Source organism: Procambarus clarkii, chromosome 58 (assembly GCF_040958095.1).
Source record: "Procambarus clarkii isolate CNS0578487 chromosome 58, FALCON_Pclarkii_2.0, whole genome shotgun sequence".
NCBI classification, from domain to species: domain Eukaryota; kingdom Metazoa; phylum Arthropoda; class Malacostraca; order Decapoda; family Cambaridae; genus Procambarus; species Procambarus clarkii.
The window spans coordinates 740,899-761,465 of NC_091207.1; positions in this window are offsets into that span (position 1 = coordinate 740,899).

The window sequence follows — 20,567 nt, forward strand, 5'->3', positions numbered from 1 at the left end:
CACAAGTGAAGATTAACAATCTTTGGACAACACCCACCAGTGGGACTCGAACCCAGAAAGCACAACTACCTTCCAGTAGCTGCCATATCTAGTGTGCTTTAACCCACTACACCATCAGACCCTACAAAAGAAGTAGAGATTTCGAGATATATATACATCTCAAATATCTCCACTTCCCGAGGGCACCAGATGAGTGTGGGGTTAGTCTGCATTTTTTCGTCAAGCCACTGTCAATGTGAGAGAACTCGTGTCCAGCTTATAAGCCTATACTTGCATAAACCACAAGTGAAGATTAACAATCTTTGGACAACACCCACCAGTGGGACTCGAACCCAGAAAGCACAACTACCTTCCAGTAGCTGCCATAACTAGTATGCTTTAACCCACTACACCATCAGACCCTACATATGAAGTAGAGATTTCGAGATATATATACATCTCAAATATCTCCACTTCCCGAAGGCACCAGATGAGTGTGGGGTTAGTCTGCATTTTTCGTCAAGCCACTGTCAATGTGAGAGAACTCGTGTCCAGCTTATAAGCCTATACTTGCATAAACCACAAGTGAAGATTAACAATCTTTGGACAACACCCACCAGTGGGACTCGAACCCAGAAAGCACAACTACCTTCCAGTAGCTGCCATAACTAGTATGCTTTAACCCACTACACCATCAGACCCTACAAAAGAAGTTGAGATTTCGAGATATATATACATCTCAAATATCTCCACTTCCCGAGGGCACCAGATGAGTGTGGGGTTAGTCTGCATTTTTCGTCAAGGCACTGTCAATGTGAGAGAACTCGTGTCCAGCTTATAAGCCTATACTTGCATAAACCACATGTGAAGATTAACAATCTTTGGACAACACCCACCAGTGGGACTCGAACCCAGAAAGCACAACTACCTTCTAGTAGCTGCCATAACTAGTATGCTTTAACCCACTACACCATCAGACCCTACAAAAGAAGTAGAGATTTCGAGATATATATACATCTCAAATATCTCCACTTCACGAGGGCACCAGATGAGTGTGGGGTTAGTCTGCATTTTTTCGTCAAGCCACTGTCAATGTGAGAGAACTCGTGTCCAGCTTATAAGCCTATACTTGCATAAACCACAAGTGAAGATTAACAATCTTTGGACAACACCCACCAGTGGGACTCGAACCCAGAAAGCACAACTACCTTCCAGTAGCTGCCATAACTATTATGCTTTAACCCACTACACCATCAGACCCAACAAATGAAGTAGAGATTTCGAGATATATATACATCTCAAATATCTCCACTTCCCGAGGGCACCAGATGAGTGTGGGGTTAGTCTGCATTTTTCGTCAAGCCACTGTCAATGTGAGAGAACTCGTGTCCAGCTTATAAGCCTATACTTACATAAACCACAAGTGAAGATTAACAATCTTTGGACAACACCCACCAGTGGGACTCGAACCCAGAAAGCACAACTACCTTCCAGTAGCTGCCATAACTAGTATGCTTTAACACTTTCGCGCTCCGTGGAAACTCGCGGTTGACAGGGGGATCGTGGCCCCTCCGTGCGGGTAAGCGCGCGGTGACACTCAAATGTGTATACTCGTTCCAGTTTTCTCACCTTAATTCTCGCGCTACGTCGCTCATTCTGGTATCATTGTGTTCGCAATTAAATTCTCTACAGGTGTGTATAAATATAATGTCCAAAAGCCTAGCGTGACTCCCAACAGCAAAGCGTAAAGTCGGCAAAAACGCACAAAATCAGTAACATGTGCATTCTCGTTCCATTTTTTTACCTTAATTCTCGTGCTACGTCGCTCATTTTGGTATCATTGTGTTCGCAATTAAATTCCCTACAGATGTGTATGAATAAAATGTACAAAAGGCTGGAGTGCCTCCCCGCAGAAAAGCCTAAAGTTACCCATGAAAGAGCACCATTTTGTACATTGCAACCTAATGTTCAACTCGTTCAATTTGATAACATCAAATTTCGTGCTACGTCGCTCGTTTTGGTATCAAATTGTTCGCAATAAAAAGGCGATTATTTTAAAACTAGTCCCAGAATAATAGAGCAATAACTGGATTTTTAACAAATATTTTAATTCTGGACGCTAATCATCACAAATTTATTTATATCTTTCCAGTGTTCTGACATAAATATTTGTGTTACATCTTTCATTTTGGTATCAAATTGTTCGCAATAAAAAGGCGCACATTTTAAAACAAGTCCCAAGATAATAGGACAATAAATAGAATTTTAACAAATATTTTAATATTCAGACCATAGACCTATTTATAATATTTCAAGTGTTTGGACATCAAGTTTCATGTTATATCTTTGATTTTGGTATCAAATTGTGTGCAATCTAAAGGCGCTTATTTTAAAACCACTACCAGATTGATCTGATAAAATTTAAATTTTTAAAAAATATTGTAATGAGTGACGCAGCATTGCGTCGTTGGAACACATTCAGTAGAAAAATAAATGACGAATTATTCAGTCTGTGGAACGCGAAAGTGTTAACCCACTACACCATCAGACCCTACAAAAGAAGTAGAGATTTTGAGATATATATACATCTCAAATATCTCCACTTCCCGAGGGCACCAGATGAGTGTGGGGTAAGTCTGCATTTTTCATCAAGCCACTGTCAATGTGAGAGAACTCGTGTCCAGCTTATAAGCCTATACTTGCATAAACCACAGTTGAAGATTAACAATCTTTGGATAACACCCACCAGTGGGACTCGAACCCAGAAAGCACAACTACCTTCTAGTAGCTGCCATAACTAGTATGCTTTAACCCACTACACCATCAGACCCTACAAAAGAAGTAGAGATTTCGAGATATATATACATCTCAAATATCTCCACTTCCCGAGGGCACCAGATGAGTGTGGGGTTAGTCTGCATTTTTCATCAAGCCACTGTCAATGTGAGAGAACTCGTGTCCAGCTTATAAGCCTATACTTGCATAAACCACAAGTGAAGATTAACAATATTTGGACAACACCCACCTTTGGGACTCGAACCCAGAAAGCACAACTACCTTCCAGTAGCTACCATAACTAGTATGCTTTAACCCACTACACCATCAGACCCTACAAAAGAAGTAGAGATTTCGAGATATATATACTTCTCAAATATCTCCATTTCCCGAGGGCACCAGATGAGTGTGGGGTTAGTCTGCATTTTTCGTCAAGCCACTGTCAATGTGAGAGAACGCGTGTCGCGCTTATAAGCCTATACTTGCATAAACCACAAGTGAAGATTAACAATCTTTGGACAACACCCACCAGTGGGACTCGAATCCAGAAAGCACAACTACCTTCCAGTAGCTGCCATAACTAGTATGCTTTAACCCACTACACCATCAGACCCTACAAAAGAAGTAGAGATTTCGAGATATATATACATCTCAAATATCTCCACTTCCCGAGGGCACCAGGTGAGTGTGGGGTTAGTCTGCATTTTTGGTCAAGCCACTGTCAATGTGAGAGAACTCGTGTCCAGCTTATAAGCCTATACTTGCATAAACCACAAGTGAAGATTAACAATATTTGGACAACACCCACCTTTGGGACTCGAACCCAGAGAGCACAACTACCTTCCAGTAGCTGCCATAACTAGTATGCTTTAACCCACTACACCATCAGACCCTACAAAAGAAGTAGAGATTTTGAGATATATATACATCTCAAATATCTCCACTTCCCGAGGGCACCAGATGAGTGTGGGGTTAGTCTGCATTTTTCGTCAAGCCACTGTCAATGTGAGAGAACTCGTGTCCAGCTTATAAGCCTATACTTGCATAAACCACAAGTGAAGATTAACAATCTTTGGACAACACCCACCAATGGAACTCGAACCCAGAAAGCACAACTACCTTCCAGTAGATGCCATAACTAGCATGCTTTAACCCACTACACCATCAGACCCTACAAAAGAAGTAGAGATTTCGAGATATATATACATCTCAAATATCTCCACTTCCCGAGGGCACCAGATGAGTGTGGGGTTAGTCTGCATTTTTCGTCAAGCCACTGTCAATGTGAGAGAACTCGTGTCCAGCTTATAAGCCTATACTTGCATAAACCACAAGTGAAGATTAACAATCTTTGGACAACACCCACCAGTGGGACTCGAACCCAGAAAGCACAACTACCTTCCAGTAGCTGCCATAACTATTATGCTTTAACCCACTACACCATCAGACCCTACAAAAGAAGTAGAGATTTCGAGATATATATACATTTTAAATATCTCCACTTCCCGAGGGCACCAGATGAGTGTGGGGTTAGTCTGCATTTTTCGTCAAGCCACTGTCAATGTGAGAGAACTCGTGTCCAGCTTATAAGCCTATACTTGCATAAACCACAAGTGAAGATTAACAATCTTTGGACAACACCCACCAGTGGGACTCCAACCCAGAAAGCACAACTACCTTCCAATAGCTGCCATAACTAGTATGCTTTAACCCACTACACCATCAGACCCTACAAAAGAAATAGAGATTTCGAGATATATATACATCTCAAATATCTCCACTTCCCGAGGGCACCAGATGAGTGTGGGGTTAGTCGGCATTTTTCGTCAAGCCACTGTCAATGTGAGAGAACTCGTGTCCAGCTTATAAGCCTATTCTTGCATAAACCACAAGTGAAGATTAACAATCTTTGGACAACACCCACCAGTGGGACTCGAACCCAGAAAGCACAACTACCTTCTAGTAGCTGCCATAACTAGTATGCTTTAACCCACTACACCATCAGACCCTACAAAAGAAGTAGAGATTTCGAGATATATATACATCTCAAATATCTCCACTTCCTGAGGGCACCAGATGAGTGTGGGGTTAGTCTGCATTTTTTCGTCAAGCCACTGTCAATGTGAGAAAACTCGTGTCCAGCTTATAAGCCTATACTTGCATAAACCACAAGTGAAGATTAACAATCTTTGGACAACACCCACCAGTGGGACTCGAACCCAGAAAGCACAACTACCTTCCAGTAGCTGCCATAACTAGTATGCTTTAACCCACTACACCATCAGACCCTACAAATGAAGTAGAGATTTCGAGATATATATACATCTCAAATATCTCCACTTCCCGAGGGCACCAGATGACTGTGGGGTTAGTCTGCATTTTTCGTCAAGCCACTGTCAATGTGAGAGAACTCGTGTCCAGCTTATAAGCCTATACTTGCATAAACCACAAGTGAAGATTAACAATCTTTGGACAACACCCACCAGTGGGACTCGAACCCAGAAAGCACAACTACCTTCCAGTAGCTGCCATACCTAGTATGCTTTAACCCACTACACCATCAGACCCTACAAAAGAAGTAGAGATTTTGAGATATATATACATCTCAAATATCTCCACTTCCCGAGGGCACCAGATGAGTGTGGGGTTAGTCTGCATTTTTTCGTCAAGCCACTGTCAATGTGAGAGAACTCGTGTCCAGCTTATAAGCCTATACTTGCATAAACCACAAGTGAAGATTAACAATCTTTGGACAACACCCACCAGTGGGACTCGAACCCAGAAAGCACAACTACCTTCCAGTAGCTGCCATAACTAGTATGCTTTAACCCACTACAGCATCAGACCCTACAAAAGAAGTAGAGATTTTGAGATATATATACATCTCAAATATCTCCACTTCCCGAGGGCACCAGATGAGTGTGGGGTAAGTCTGCATTTTTCATCAAGCCACTGTCAATGTGAGAGAACTCGTGTCCAGCTTATAAGCCTATACTTGCATAAACCACAGTTGAAGATTAACAATCTTTGGATAACACCCACCAGTGGGACTCGAACCCAGAAAGCACAACTACCTTCTAGTAGCTGCCATAACTAGTATGCTTTAACCCACTACACCATCAGACCCTACAAAAGAAGTAGAGATTTCGAGATCTATATACATCTCAAATATCTCCACTTCCCGAGGGCACCAGATGAGTGTGGGGTTAGTCTGCATTTTTCATCAAGCCACTGTCAATGTGAGAGAACTCGTGTCCAGCTTATAAGCCTATACTTGCATAAACCACAAGTGAAGATTAACAATATTTGGACAACACCCACCTTTGGGACTCGAACCCAGAAAGCACAACTACCTTCCAGTAGCTACCATAACTAGTATGCTTTAACCCACTACACCATCAGACCCTACAAAAGAAGTAGAGATTTCGAGATATATATACTTCTCAAATATCTCCACTTCCCGAGGGCACCAGATGAGTGTGGGGTTAGTCTGCATTTTTCGTCAAGCCACTGTCAATGTGAGAGAACGCGTGTCGCGCTTATAAGCCTATACTTGCATAAACCACAAGTGAAGATTAACAATCTTTGGACAACACCCACCAGTGGGACTCGAACCCAGAAAGCACAACTACCTTCCAGTAGCTGCCATAACTAGTATGCTTTAACCCACTACACCATAAGACCCTACAAAAGAAGTAGAGATTTCGAGATATATATACATCTCAAATATCTCCACTTCCCGAGGGCACCAGGTGAGTGTGGGGTTAGTCTGCATTTTTGGTCAAGCCACTGTCAATGTGAGAGAACTCGTGTCCAGCTTATAAGCCTATACTTGCATAAACCACAAGTGAAGATTAACAATATTTGGACAACACCCACCTTTGGGACTCGAACCCAGAGAGCACAACTACCTTCCAGTAGCTGCCATAACTAGTATGCTTTAACCCACTACACCATCAGACCCTACAAAAGAAGTAGAGATTTTGAGATATATATACATCTCAAATATCTCCACTTCCCGAGGGCACCAGATGAGTGTGGGGTTAGTCTGCATTTTTCGTCAAGCCACTGTCAATGTGAGAGAACTCGTGTCCAGCTTATAAGCCTATACTTGCATAAACCACAAGTGAAGATTAACAATCTTTGGACAACACCCACCAGTGGGACTCGAACCCAGAAAGCACAACTACCTTCCAGTAGCTGCCATACCTAGTATGCTTTAACTCACTACACCATCAGACCCTACAAAAGAAGTAGAGATTTCGAGATATATATACATCTCAAATATCTCCACTTCCCGAGGGCACCAGATGAGTGTGGGGTTAGTCTGCATTTTTTCGTCAAGCCACTGTCAATGTGAGAGAACTCGTGTCCAGCTTATAAGCCTATACTTGCATAAACCACAAGTGAAGATTAACAATCTTTGGACAACACCCACCAGTGGGACTCGAACCCAGAAAGCACAACTACCTTCCAGTAGCTGCCATAACTAGTATGCTTTAACCCACTACACCATCAGACCCTACAAAAGAAGTAGAGATTTCGAGATATATATACATCTCAAATATCTCCACTTCCCGAGGGCACCAGATGAGTGTGGGGTTAGTCTGCATTTTTCGTCAAGCAACTGTCAATGTGAGAGAACTCGTGTCCAGCTTATAAGCCTATACTTGCATAAACCACAAGTGAAGATTAACAATCTTTGGACAACAGCCACCAGTGGGACTCGAACCCAGAAAGCACAACTACCTTCCAGTAGCTGCCATACCTAGTATGCTTTAACCCACTACACCATCAGACCCTACAAAAGAAGTAGAGATTTCGAGATATATATACATCTCAAATATCTCCACTTTCCGAGGGCACCAGATGAGTGTGGGGTTAGTCTGCATTTTTTCGTCAAGCCACTGTCAATGTGAGAGAACTCGTGTCCAGCTTATAAGCCTATACTTGCATAAACCACAAGTGAAGATTAACAATCTTTGGACAACACCCACCAGTGGGACTCGAACCCAGAAAGCACAACTACCTTCCAGTAGCTGCCATAACTAGTATGCTTTAACCCACTACACCATCAGACCCTACAAATGAAGTAGAGATTTCGAGATATATATACATCTCAAATATCTCCACTTCCCGAGGGCACCAGATGAGTGTGGGGTTAGTCTGCATTTTTCGTCAAGCCACTGTCAATGTGAGAGAACTCGTGTCCAGCTTATAAGCCTATACTTGCATAAACCACAAGTGAAGATTAACAATATTTGGACAACACCCACCTTTGGGACTCGAACCCAGAAAGCACAACTACCTTCCAGTAGCTGCCATAACTAGTATGCTTTAACCCACTACACCATCAGACCCTACAAAAGAAGTAGAGATTTCGAGATATATATACATCTCAAATATCTCCACTTCCCGAGGGCACCAGATGAGTGTGGGGTTAGTCTGCATTTTTCGTCAAGCCACTGTCAATGTGAGAGAACTCGTGTCCAGCTTATAAGCCTATACTTGCATAAACCACAAGTGAAGATTAACAATCTTTGGACAACACCCACCAGTGGGACTCGAACCCAGAAAGCACAACTACCTTCCAGTAGCTGCCATAACTAGTATGCTTTAACCCACTACACCATCAGACCCTACAAAAGAAGTAGAGATTTCGAGATATATATACATCTCAAATATCTCCACTTCCCGAGGGCACCAGGATGAGTGTGGGGTTAGTCTGCATTTTTCGTCAAGCCACTGTCAATGTGAGAGAACTCGTGTCCAGCTTATAAGCCTATACTTGCATAAACCACAAGTGAAGATTAACAATCTTTGGACAACACCCACCAGTGGGACTCGAACCCAGAAAGCACAACTACCTTCCAGTAGCTGCCATAACTAGTATGCTTTAACCCACTACACCATCAGACCCTACAAAAGAAGTAGAGATTTCGAGATATATATACATCTCAAATATCTCCACTTCCCGAGGGCACCAGATGAGTGTGGGGTTAGTCTGCATTTTTCGTCAAGCCACTGTCAATGTGAGAGAACTCGTGTCCAGCTTATAAGCCTATACTTGCATAAACCACAAGTGAAGATTAACAATCTTTGGACAACACCCACCAGTGGAACTCGAACCCAGAAAGCACAACTACCTTCCAGTAGCTGCCATAACTAGCATGCTTTAACCCACTACACCATCAGACCCTACAAAAGAAGTAGAGATTTCGAGATATATATACATCTCAAATATCTCCACTTCCCGAGGGCACCAGATGAGTGTGGGGTTAGTCTGCATTTTTCGTCAAGCCACTGTCAATGTGAGAGACCTCGTGTCCAGCTTATAAGCCTATACTTGCATAAACCACAAGTGAAGATTAACAATCTTTGGACAACACCCACCAGTGGGACTCGAACCCAGAAAGCACAACTACCTTCCAGTAGCTGCCATAACTAGTATGCTTTAACCCACTACACCATCAGACCCTACAAAAGAAGTAGAGATTTCGAGATATATATACATTCTCAAATATCTCCACTTCCCGAGGGCACCAGATGAGTGTGGGGTTAGTCTGCATTTTTCGTCAAGCCACTGTCAATGTGAGAGAACTCGTGTCCAGCTTATAAGCCTATACTTGCATAAACCACAAGTGAAGATTAACAATCTTTGGACAACACCCACCAGTGGGACTCGAACCCAGAAAGCACAACTACCTTCCAGTAGCTGCCATAACTAGTATGCTTTAACCCACTACACCATCAGACCCTACAAAAGAAGTAGAGATTTCGAGATATATATACATCTCAAATATCTCCACTTCCCGAGGGCACCAGATGAGTGTGGGGTTAGTCTGCATTTTTCGTCAAGCCACTGTCAATGTGAGAGAACTCGTGTCCAGCTTATAAGCCTATACTTGCATAAACCACAAGTGAAGATTAACAATCTTTGGACAACACCCACCAGTGGGACTCGAACCCAGAAAGCACAACTACCTTCCTAGTAGCTGCCATAACTAGTATGCTTTAACCCACTACACCATCAGACCCTACAAAAGAAGTAGAGATTTCGAGATATATATACATCTCAAATATCTCCACTTCCCGAGGGCACCAGATGAGTGTGGGGTTAGTCTGCATTTTTTCGTCAAGCCACTGTCAATGTGAGAGAACTCGTGTCCAGCTTATAAGCCTATACTTGCATAAACCACAAGTGAAGATTAACAATCTTTGGACAACACCCACCAGTGGGACTCGAACCCAGAAAGCACAACTACCTTCCAGTAGCTGCCATAACTAGTATGCTTTAACCCACTACACCATCAGACCCTACAAATGAAGTAGAGATTTCGAGATATATATACATCTCAAATATCTCCACTTCCCGAGGGCACCAGATGAGTGTGGGGTTAGTCTGCATTTTTCGTCAAGCCACTGTCAATGTGAGAGAACTCGTGTCCAGCTTATAAGCCTATACTTGCATAAACCACAAGTGAAGATTAACAATCTTTGGACAACACCCACCAGTGGGACTCGAACCCAGAAAGCACAACTACCTTCCAGTAGCTGCCATAACTAGTATGCTTTAACCCACTACACCATCAGACCCTACAAAAGAAGTAGAGATTTCGAGATATATATACATCTCAAATATCTCCACTTCCCGAGGGCACCAGATGAGTGTGGGGTTAGTCTGCATTTTTTCGTCAAGCCACTGTCAATGTGAGAGAACTCGTGTCCAGCTTATAAGCCTATACTTGCATAAACCACAAGTGAAGATTAACAATCTTTGGACAACACCCACCAGTGGGACTCGAACCCAGAAAGCACAACTACCTTCCAGTAGCTGCCATAACTAGTATGCTTTAACCCACTACACCATCAGACCCTACAAATGAAGTAGAGATTTCGAGATATATATACATCTCAAATATCTCCACTTCCCGAGGGCACCAGATGAGTGTGGGGTTAGTCTGCATTTTTCGTCAAGCCACTGTCAATGTGAGAGAACTCGTGTCCAGCTTATAAGCCTATACTTGCATAAACCACAAGTGAAGATTAACAATCTTTGGACAACACCCACCAGTGGGACTCGAACCCAGAAAGCACAACTACCTTCCAGTAGCTGCCATAACTAGTATGCTTTAACCCACTACACCATCAGACCCTACAAAAGAAGTAGAGATTTCGAGATATATATACATCTCAAATATCTCCACTTCCCGAGGGCACCAGATGAGTGTGGGGTTAGTCTGCATTTTTCGTCAAGCCACTGTCAATGTGAGAGAACTCGTGTCCAGCTTATAAGCCTATACTTGCATAAACCACAAGTGAAGATTAACAATCTTTGGACAACACCCACCAGTGGGACTCGAACCCAGAAAGCACAACTACCTTCCAGTAGCTGCCATAACTAGTATGCTTTAACCCACTACACCATCAGACCCTACAAAAGAAGTAGAGATTTCGAGATATATATACATCTCAAATATCTCCACTTCCCGAGGGCACCAGATGAGTGTGGGGTTAGTCTGCATTTTTCGTCAAGCCACTGTCAATGTGAGAGAACTCGTGTCCAGCTTATAAGCCTATACTTGCATAAACCACAAGTGAAGATTAACAATCTTTGGACAACACCCACCAGTGGGACTCGAACCCAGAAAGCACAACTACCTTCCAGTAGCTGCCATAACTAGTATGCTTTAACCCACTACACCATCAGACCCTACAAAAGAAGTAGAGATTTCGAGATATATATACATCTCAAATATCTCCACTTCCCGAGGGCACCAGATGAGTGTGGGGTTAGTCTGCATTTTTCGTCAAGCCACTGTCAATGTGAGAGAACTCGTGTCCAGCTTATAAGCCTATACTTGCATAAACCACAAGTGAAGATTAACAATCTTTGGACAACACCCACCAGTGGGACTCGAACCCAGAAAGCACAACTACCTTCCAGTAGCTGCCATAACTAGTATGCTTTAACCCACTACACCATCAGACCCTACAAAAGAAGTAGAGATTTCGAGATATATATACATCTCAAATATCTCCACTTCCCGAGGGCACCAGATGAGTGTGGGGTTAGTCTGCATTTTTCGTCAAGCCACTGTCAATGTGAGAGAACTCGTGTCCAGCTTATAAGCCTATACTTGCATAAACCACAAGTGAAGATTAACAATCTTTGGACAACACCCACCAGTGGGACTCGAACCCAGAAAGCACAACTACCTTCCAGTAGCTGCCATAACTAGTATGCTTTAACCCACTACACCATCAGACCCTACAAAAGAAGTAGAGATTTCGAGATATATATACATCTCAAATATCTCCACTTCCCGAGGGCACCAGATGAGTGTGGGGTTAGTCTGCATTTTTCGTCAAGCCACTGTCAATGTGAGAGAACTCGTGTCCAGCTTATAAGCCTATACTTGCATAAACCACAAGTGAAGATTAACAATCTTTGGACAACACCCACCAGTGGGACTCGAACCCAGAAAGCACAACTACCTTCCAGTAGCTGCCATAACTAGTATGCTTTAACCCACTACACCATCAGACCCTACAAAAGAAGTAGAGATTTCGAGATATATATACATCTCAAATATCTCCACTTCCCGAGGGCACCAGATGAGTGTGGGGTTAGTCTGCATTTTTCGTCAAGCCACTGTCAATGTGAGAGAACTCGTGTCCAGCTTATAAGCCTATACTTGCATAAACCACAAGTGAAGATTAACAATCTTTGGACAACACCCACCAGTGGGACTCGAACCCAGAAAGCACAACTACCTTCCAGTAGCTGCCATAACTAGTATGCTTTAACCCACTACACCATCAGACCCTACAAAAGAAGTAGAGATTTCGAGATATATATACATCTCAAATATCTCCACTTCCCGAGGGCACCAGATGAGTGTGGGGTTAGTCTGCATTTTTCGTCAAGCCACTGTCAATGTGAGAGAACTCGTGTCCAGCTTATAAGCCTATACTTGCATAAACCACAAGTGAAGATTAACAATCTTTGGACAACACCCACCAGTGGGACTCGAACCCAGAAAGCACAACTACCTTCCAGTAGCTGCCATAACTAGTATGCTTTAACCCACTACACCATCAGACCCTACAAAAGAAGTAGAGATTTCGAGATATATATACATCTCAAATATCTCCACTTCCCGAGGGCACCAGATGAGTGTGGGGTTAGTCTGCATTTTTCGTCAAGCCACTGTCAATGTGAGAGAACTCGTGTCCAGCTTATAAGCCTATACTTGCATAAACCACAAGTGAAGATTAACAATCTTTGGACAACACCCACCAGTGGGACTCGAACCCAGAAAGCACAACTACCTTCCAGTAGCTGCCATAACTAGTATGCTTTAACCCACTACACCATCAGACCCTACAAAAGAAGTTAGAGATTTCGAGATATATATACATCTCAAATATCTCCACTTCCCGAGGGCACCAGATGAGTGTGGGGTTAGTCTGCATTTTTCGTCAAGCCACTGTCAATGTGAGAGAACTCGTGTCCAGCTTATAAGCCTATACTTGCATAAACCACAAGTGAAGATTAACAATCTTTGGACAACACCCACCAGTGGGACTCGAACCCAGAAAGCACAACTACCTTCCAGTAGCTGCCATAACTAGTATGCTTTAACCCACTACACCATCAGACCCTACAAAAGAAGTAGAGATTTCGAGATATATATACATCTCAAATATCTCCACTTCACGAGGGCACCAGATGAGTGTGGGGTTAGTCTGCATTTTTTCGTCAAGCCACTGTCAATGTGAGAGAACTCGTGTCCAGCTTATAAGCCTATACTTGCATAAACCACAAGTGAAGATTAACAATCTTTGGACAACACCCACCAGTGGGACTCGAACCCAGAAAGCACAACTACCTTCCAGTAGCTGCCATAACTAGTATGCTTTAACCCACTACACCATCAGACCCTACAAAATGAAGTAGAGATTTCGAGATATATATACATCTCAAATATCTCCACTTCCCGAGGGCACCAGATGAGTGTGGGGTTAGTCTGCATTTTTCATCAAGCCACTGTCAATGTGAGAGAACTCGTGTCCAGCTTATAAGCCTATACTTGCATAAACCACAAGTGAAGATTAACAATCTTTGGACAACACCCACCAGTGGGACTCGAACCCAGAAAGCACAACTACCTTCCAGTAGCTGCCATAACTAGTATGCTTTAACCCACTACACCATCAGACCCTACAAAAGAAGTAGAGATTTCGAGATATATATACATCTCAAATATCTCCACTTCCCGAGGGCACCAGATGAGTGTGGGGTTAGTCTGCATTTTTCATCAAGCCACTGTCAATGTGAGAGAACTCGTGTCCAGCTTATAAGCCTATACTTGCATAAACCACAAGTGAAGATTAACAATCTTTGGACAACACCCACCAGTGGGACTCGAACCCAGAAAGCACAACTACCTTCCTAGTAGCTGCCATAACTAGTATGCTTTAACCCACTACACCATCAGACCCTACAAAAGAAGTAGAGATTTCGAGATATATATACATCTCAAATATCTCCACTTCCCGAGGGCACCAGATGAGTGTGGGGTTAGTCTGCATTTTTCATCAAGCCACTGTCAATGTGAGAGAACTCGTGTCCAGCTTATAAGCCTATACTTGCATAAACCACAAGTGAAGATTAACAATCTTTGGACAACACCCACCAGTTGGGACTCGAACCCAGAAAGCACAACTACCTTCCAGTAGCTGCCATAACTAGTATGCTTTAACCCACTACACCATCAGACCCTACAAAAGAAGTAGAGATTTCGAGATATATATACATCTCAAATATCTCCACTTCCCGAGGGCACCAGATGAGTGTGGGGTTAGTCTGCATTTTTCGTCAAGCCACTGTCAATGTGAGAGAACTCGTGTCCAGCTTATAAGCCTATACTTGCATAAACCACAAGTGAAGATTAACAATCTTTGGACAACACCCACCAGTGGGACTCGAACCCAGAAAGCACAACTACCTTCCAGTAGCTGCCATAACTAGTATGCTTTAACCCACTACACCATCAGACCCTACAAAAGAAGTAGAGATTTCGAGATATATATACATCTCAAATATCTCCACTTCCCGAGGGCACCAGATGAGTGTGGGGTTAGTCTGCATTTTTCGTCAAGCCACTGTCAATGTGAGAGAACTCGTGTCCAGCTTATAAGCCTATACTTGCATAAACCACAAGTGAAGATTAACAATCTTTGGACAACACCCACCAGTGGGACTCGAACCCAGAAAGCACAACTACCTTCCAGTAGCTGCCATAACTAGTATGCTTTAACCCACTACACCATCAGACCCTACAAAAGAAGTAGAGATTTCGAGATATATATACATCTCAAATATCTCCACTTCCCGAGGGCACCAGATGAGTGTGGGGTTAGTCTGCATTTTTCGTCAAGCCACTGTCAATGTGAGAGAACTCGTGTCCAGCTTATAAGCCTATACTTGCATAAACCACAAGTGAAGATTAACAATCTTTGGACAACACCCACCAGTGGGACTCGAACCCAGAAAGCACAACTACCTTCTAGTAGCTGCCATAACTAGTATGCTTTAACCCACTACACCATCAGACCCTACAAAAGAAGTAGAGATTTCGAGATATATATACATCTCAAATATCTCCACTTCCCGAGGGCACCAGATGAGTGTGGGGTTAGTCTGCATTTTTTCGTCAAGCCACTGTCAATGTGAGAGAACTCGTGTCCAGCTTATAAGCCTATACTTGCATAAACCACAAGTGAAGATTAACAATCTTTGGACAACACCCACCAGTGGGACTCGAACCCAGAAAGCACAACTACCTTCCAGTAGCTGCCATAACTAGTATGCTTTAACCCACTACACCATCAGACCCTACAAATGAAGTAGAGATTTCGAGATATATATACATCTCAAATATCTCCACTTCCCGAGGGCACCAGATGACTGTGGGGTTAGTCTGCATTTTTCGTCAAGCCACTGTCAATGTGAGAGAACTCGTGTCCAGCTTATAAGTCTATACTTGCATAAACCACAAGTGAAGATTAACAATCTTTGGACAACACCCACCAGTGGGACTCGAACCCAGAAAGCACAACTACCTTCCAGTAGCTGCCATACCTAGTATGCTGTAACCCACTACACCATCAGACCCTACAAAAGAAGTAGAGATTTCGAGATATATATACATCTCAAATATCTCCACTTCCCGAGGGCACCAGATGAGTGTGGGGTTAGTCTGCATTTTTTCGTCAAGCCACTGTCAATGTGAGAGAACTCGTGTCCAGCTTATAAGCCTATACTTGCATAAACCACAAGTGAAGATTAACAATCTTTGGACAACACCCACCAGTGGGACTCGAACCCAGAAAGCACAACTACCTTCCAGTAGCTGCCATAACTAGTATGCTTTAACCCACTACACCATCAGACCCTACAAATGAAGTAGAGATTTCGAGATATATATACATCTCAAATATCTCCACTTCCCGAGGGCACCAGATGAGTGTGGGGTTAGTCTGCATTTTTCGTCAAGCCACTGTCAATGTGAGAGAACTCGTGTCCAGCTTATAAGCCTATACTTGCATAAACCACAAGTGAAGATTAACAATCTTTGGACAACACCCACCAGTGGGACTCGAACCCAGAAAGCACAACTACCTTCCAGTAGCTGCCATAACTAGTATGCTTTAACCCACTACACCATCAGACCCTACAAAAGAAGTAGAGATTTCGAGATATATATACATCTCAAATATCTCCACTTCCCGAGGGCACCAGATGAGTGTGGGGTTAGTCTGCATTTTTCGTCAAGCCACTGTCAATGTGAGAGAACTCGTGTCCAGCTTATAAGCCTATACTTGCATAAACCACAAGTGAAGATTAACAATCTTTGGACAACACCCACCAGTGGGACTCGAACCCAGAAAGCACAACTACCTTCTATTAGCTGCCATAACTAGTATGCTTTAACCCACTACACCATCAGACCCTACAAAAGAAGTAGAGATTTCGAGATATATATACATCTCAAATATCTCCACTTCCCGAGGGCACCAGATGAGGGTGGAGTTAGTCTGCATTTTTCGTCAAGCCACTGTCAATGTGAGAGAACTCGTGTCCAGCTTATAAGCCTATACTTGCATAAACCACAAGTGAAGATTAACAATCTTTGGACAACACCCACCAGTGGGACTCGAACCCAGAAAGCACAACTACCTTCCAGTAGCTGCCATAACTAGTATGCTTTAACCCACTACACCATCAGACCCTACAAAAGAAGTAGAGATTTCGAGATATATATACATCTCAAATATCTCCACTTCCCGAGGGCACCAGATGAGTGTGGGGTTAGTCTGCATTTTTCATCAAGCCACTGTCAATGTGAGAGAACTCGTGTCCAGCTTATAAGCCTATACTTGCATAAACCACAAGTTGAAGATTAACAATCTTTGGACAACACCCACCAGTGGGACTCGAACCCAGAAAGCACAACTACCTTCTAGTAGCTGCCATAACTAGTATGCTTTAACCCACTACACCATCAGACCCTACAAAAGAAGTAGAGATTTCGAGATATATATACATCTCAAATATCTCCACTTCCCGAGGGCACCAGATGAGTGTGGGGTTAGTCTGCATTTTTCATCAAGCCACTGTCAATGTGAGAGAACTCGTGTCCAGCTTATAAGCCTATACTTGCATAAACCACAAGTGAAGATTAACAATCTTTGGACAACACCCACCATTTGGGACTCGAACCCAGAAAGCACAACTACCTTCCAGTAGCTGCCATAACTAGTATGCTTTAACCCACTACACCATCAGACCCTACAAAAGAAGTAGAGATTTCGAGATATATATACATCTCAAATATCTCCACTTCCCGAGGGCACCAGATGAGTGTGGGGTTAGTCTGCATTTTTCCGTCAAGCCACTGTCAATGTGAGAGAACTCGTGTCCAGCTTATAAGCCTATACTTGCATAAACCACAAGTGAAGATTAACAATCTTTGGACAACACCCACCAGTGGGACTCGAACCCAGAAAGCACAACTACCTTCCAGTAGCTGCCATAACTAGTATGCTTTAACCCACTACACCATCAGACCCTACAAAAGAAGTAGAGATTTCGAGATATATATACATCTCAAATATCTCCACTTCCCGAGGGCACCAGATGAGTGTGGGGTTAGTCTGCATTTTTCGTCAAGCCACTGTCAATGTGAGAGAACTCGTGTCCAGCTTATAAGCCTATACTTGCATAAACCACAAGTGAAGATTAACAATCTTTGGACAACACCCACCAGTGGGACTCGAACCCAGAAAGCACAACTACCTTCCAGTAGCTGCCATAACTAGTATGCTTTAACCCACTACACCATCAGACCCTACAAAAGAAGTAGAGATTTCGAGATATATATACATCTCAAATATCTCCACTTCCCGAGGGCACCAGATGAGTGTGGGGTTAGTCTGCATTTTTTCGTCAAGCCACTGTCAATGTGAGAGAACTCGTGTCCAGCTTATAAGCCTATACTTGCATAAACCACAAGTGAAGATTAACAATCTTTGGACAACACCCACCAGTGGGACTCGAACCCAGAAAGCACAACTACCTTCCAGTAGCTGCCATAACTAGTATGCTTTAACCCACTACACCATCAGACCCTACAAATGAAGTAGAGATTTCGAGATATATATACATCTCAAATATCTCCACTTCCCGAGGGCACCAGATGAGTGTGGGGTTAGTCTGCATTTTTCGTCAAGCCACTGTCAATGTGAGAGAACTCGTGTCCAGCTTATAAGCCTATACTTGCATAAACCACAAGTGAAGATTAACAATCTTTGGACAACACCCACCAGTGGGACTCGAACCCAGAAAGCACAACTACCTTCCAGTAGCTGCCATAACTAGTATGCTTTAACCCACTACACCATCAGACCCTTACAAAAGAAGTAGAGATTTCGAGATATATATACATCTCAAATATCTCCACTTCCCGAGGGCACCAGATGAGTGTGGGGTTAGTCTGCATTTTTCGTCAAGCCACTGTCAATGTGAGAGAACTCGTGTCCAGCTTATAAGCCTATACTTGCATAAACCACAAGTGAAGATTAACAATCTTTGGACAACACCCACCAGTGGGACTCGAACCCAGAAAGCACAACTACCTTCCTAGTAGCTGCCATAACTAGTATGCTTTAACCCACTACACCATCAGACCCTACAAAAGAAGTAGAGATTTCGAGATATATATACATCTCAAATGTCTCCACTTCACGAGGGCACCAGATGAGTGTGGGGTTAGTCTGTATTTTTTCGTCAAGCCACTGTCAATGTGAGAGAACTCGTGTCCAGCTTATAAGCCTATACTTGCATAAACCACAAGTGAAGATTAACAATCTTTGGAAAACACCCACCAGTGGGACTCGAACCCAGAAAGCACAACTACCTTCCAGTAGCTGCCATAACTAGTATGCTTTAACCCACTACACCATTAGACCCTACAAAAGAAGTAGAGATTTCGAGATATATATACATCTCAAATATCTCCACTTCCCGAGGGCACCAGATGAGTGTGGGGTTAGTCTGCATTTTTCATCAAGCCACTGTCAATGTGAGAGAACTCGTGTCCAGCTTATAAGCCTATACTTGCATAAACCACAGTTGAAGATTAATAATCTTTGGACAACACCCACCAGTGGGACTCGAACCCAGAAAGCACAACTACCTTCTAGTAGCTGCCATAACTAGTATGCTTTAACCCACTACACCATCAGACCCTACAAAAGAAGTAGAGATTTCGAGATATATATACATCTCAAATATCCCCACTTCCCGAGGGCACCAGATGAGTGTGGGGTTAGTCTGCATTTTTCATCAAGCCACTGTCAATGTGAGAGAACTCGTGTCCAGCTTATAAGCCTATACTTGCATAAACCACAAGTGAAGATTAACAATATTTGGACAACACCCACCTTTGGGACTCGAACCCAGAAAGCACAACTACCTTCCAGTAGCTGCCATAACTAGTATGCTTTAACCCACTACACCATCAGACCCTACAAAAGAAGTAGAGATTTCGAGATATATATACATCTCAAATATCTCCATTTCCCGAGGGCACCAGATGAGTGTGGGGTTAGTCTGCATTTTCCGTCAAGCCACTGTCAATGTGAGAGAACTCGTGTCCAGCTTATAAGCCTATACTTGCATAAACCACAAGTGAAGATTAACAATCTTTGGACAACACCCACCAGTGGAACTCGAACCCAGAAAGCACAACTACCTTCCAGTAGCTGCCATAACTAGTATGCTTTAACCCACTACACCATCAGACCCTACAAAAGAAGTAGAGATTTCGAGATATATATACATCTCAAATATCTCCACTTCCCGAGGGCACCAGATGAGTGTGGGGTTAGTCTGCATTTTTCGTCAAGCCACTGTCAATGTGAGAGAACTCGTGTCCAGCTTATAAGCCTATACTTGCATAAACCACAAGTGAAGATTAACAATCTTTGGACAACACCCACCAGTGGGACTCGAACCCAGAAAGCACAACTACCTTCTAGTAGGTGCCATAACTAGTATGCTTTAACCCACTACACCATCAGACCCTACAAAAGAAGTAGAGATTTCGAGATATATATACATCTCAAATATCTCCACTTCCCGAGGGCACCAGATGAGTGTGGGGTTAGTCTGCATTTTTCGTCAAGCCACTGTCAATGTGAGAGAACTCGTGTCCAGCTTATAAGCCTATACTTGCATAAAC